The sequence below is a fragment of the Bombus impatiens genome, unplaced genomic scaffold, assembly GCF_000188095.3.
Source record: "Bombus impatiens unplaced genomic scaffold, BIMP_2.2 scf_0142, whole genome shotgun sequence".
Lineage (NCBI taxonomy): Eukaryota > Metazoa > Arthropoda > Insecta > Hymenoptera > Apidae > Bombus > Bombus impatiens.
In genome coordinates this window covers 1,937,784-1,939,956 of record NT_176561.1, presented here as the reverse complement: position 1 = coordinate 1,939,956, position 2,173 = coordinate 1,937,784, and the positions used below count along the sequence as shown (strand labels likewise).

Below are 2,173 nucleotides of genomic sequence, written 5' to 3'. Positions count from 1 at the left end.
CTGGCTTTACGACGATGGGTTCAGGTTTAAGGTGACATAACGGGTCACCAGACGTAGCCACGGTCACGGGAGGGCCGCGTACCTGACAGAGGTACGGAATGATTTTATGACTCTCCTTAAAAACAAGGATCGACCCGAGAAGCGGGGACAGGAGTATCCAAGGATAGGTTCATCTGGATTCAGGGAGTTTTTAGTTAGTTAGTCGTTGAGCGAATTGCCGAGTAAGTCACGCTGATACTGGTCATCCCGTGGACCGTGGATTCGTTATCGAACCTGGATTCGTTGTCACCATCATCTCGGACATCCTATTGCCGTTACTCATAGCCTCTTGTAGTGCCCACATTCGCACTGATAAACACTAATCACATCCGCGACGGTAAAATAATTAAAGGTTCATAGAACGCCCCAAAGTGCCAACCTGACTCCGACATGTATATACAATGAAAGAAAAGTTAGAAACTTTTCGAAAAAAGCATTCGTAACGCAAAATGATGAATTTAATGAATCGATTATAAAATATATTACAATTATTTGACATTAATTTTGTTATGAAACGATATAAGGCATATGTTTCTTATGTAAACTTTCGGAGCTACACTTTGCCCTTCCAATAATCAAAGATTAAAGATTAGTTAAAAAGCTTTAAAGATTTTAAGATTAAAAGAATATTTAATAAAGATATCGGAAAGAAGAATTACTTCAAAAGTGAAACTTTCTTAATTATTCAATACACCGAGACTCGCTAATGTTGCCGTAGCAATAGTTGTCTTTAACGTTAGAGTCATACGATCCCGTTGTATCGCGTAACGGATTATTGAGTATCTCGAGGAGGGTCTACCTGTGTCGCAAGATCGACAAACCGATCGGTGTCGATGACTGCCAGCGTTTTTTTTTTTTTTTGCCACGACATTATATTCATCGACCCGACTGCAATCGAATTGCATAATTCTTCAAATCAACGATACGTACATACGTCATAAATTCCTATCATTGACAAAAGCAGACTCGGACATTTCGTAGCTACGAAAATATGTCCAAGGACAAGAATGAAACGAAAGTTAGGAGTTTGTGTGTATGTGTACTTTCACGCAGGAATAATGTACGCAATTGGAATGCTCGAGTAGTAAGAGGAATACCCCTCTACCTCTTCTAGATAGAGTAGCTAGGATATTTAACATTCCTCGCAACGAGGCACGTTCTCGTTTACACGTTGGCACTCCGTTTAAACATCGCCGCTTTCCCGTGTCGAAAGAAACGTTGGAAGTTCCGACAATGATACTAGCTAGATAATAATATTATCGTGTAACCAGCTAGTGCAACATGACCTACTTAGTTTAATCCTAAAATCCTCGATTTCTAACTCTATACGCGTAATTAGTGAGATTACTGTCAATCGTAAGCTCGTCGAATTTAAAAGAGTACCCTTTAACTTTAAATCTGATAGAGTTAATTCAATCAATAAATAGACTTCGTTTATTCATTCATTTGACATATTATAAAAGGTGACAATTGGTAATTAACCCCATGTCATTGCATTGAAATTTTATTATAAGACTACCAATAAATACCTACTACCTAAAATATCAAAATAACAGTATACATGCCTACTACCTATCAAAATTCTAATTTCCCCACGAACTTTTGCACGACAATTGGTATTGTTAATTGACCTCGTTTCGCTGTAATCCTTAATCATGTTGTAACAATTTTAGATCAAACCCATCTTACATATATTCAGTAATAAAAAAAAGAGTAAGAAGATTCTAAGACCTGTACAAGATATATCTAAAACTACGTTTTGTGGACTTCTCAATTTTGCTACCCACGTAATCGATTTTCAATTCCCAACAAACAAGTGGCTCACTTTCACAGACTAATTTATGCGGCACAAGCAGAACCTATAAATAACAGTAAATTCCAAGATAAATAAAAAGCAATATTTCCAACATCGCTTTCCTCTTTTCCCCCAGTTGACGAATGTAGCTGCTTCTGAACGGCTGCCAAAATCACAATTACCCAAATAAACTTCTAAATGGAAAACTACCATCGATTTTCAAAATCTCGAATCATCCATTTATGGAAAATCTAGTAGAATGGGGTCTAAAGCACGCACGTAGACGGCCCTGCATCGAACGTAGCGGAGTGTTGCATACCATCCGAAGAAGGGCCCCCA

General features: G+C 38.1%; 1 protein-coding gene across 3 annotated transcripts in view; it reads left to right on the top strand.

The window, feature by feature from the left end:
- The window catches only part of LOC100740283 (MAGUK p55 subfamily member 6), a 25,714-nt gene that overhangs the window by 12,328 nt on the left and 11,213 nt on the right, over positions 1 to 2,173 (top strand). The gene's annotated exons all lie outside the window — the stretch shown is intronic.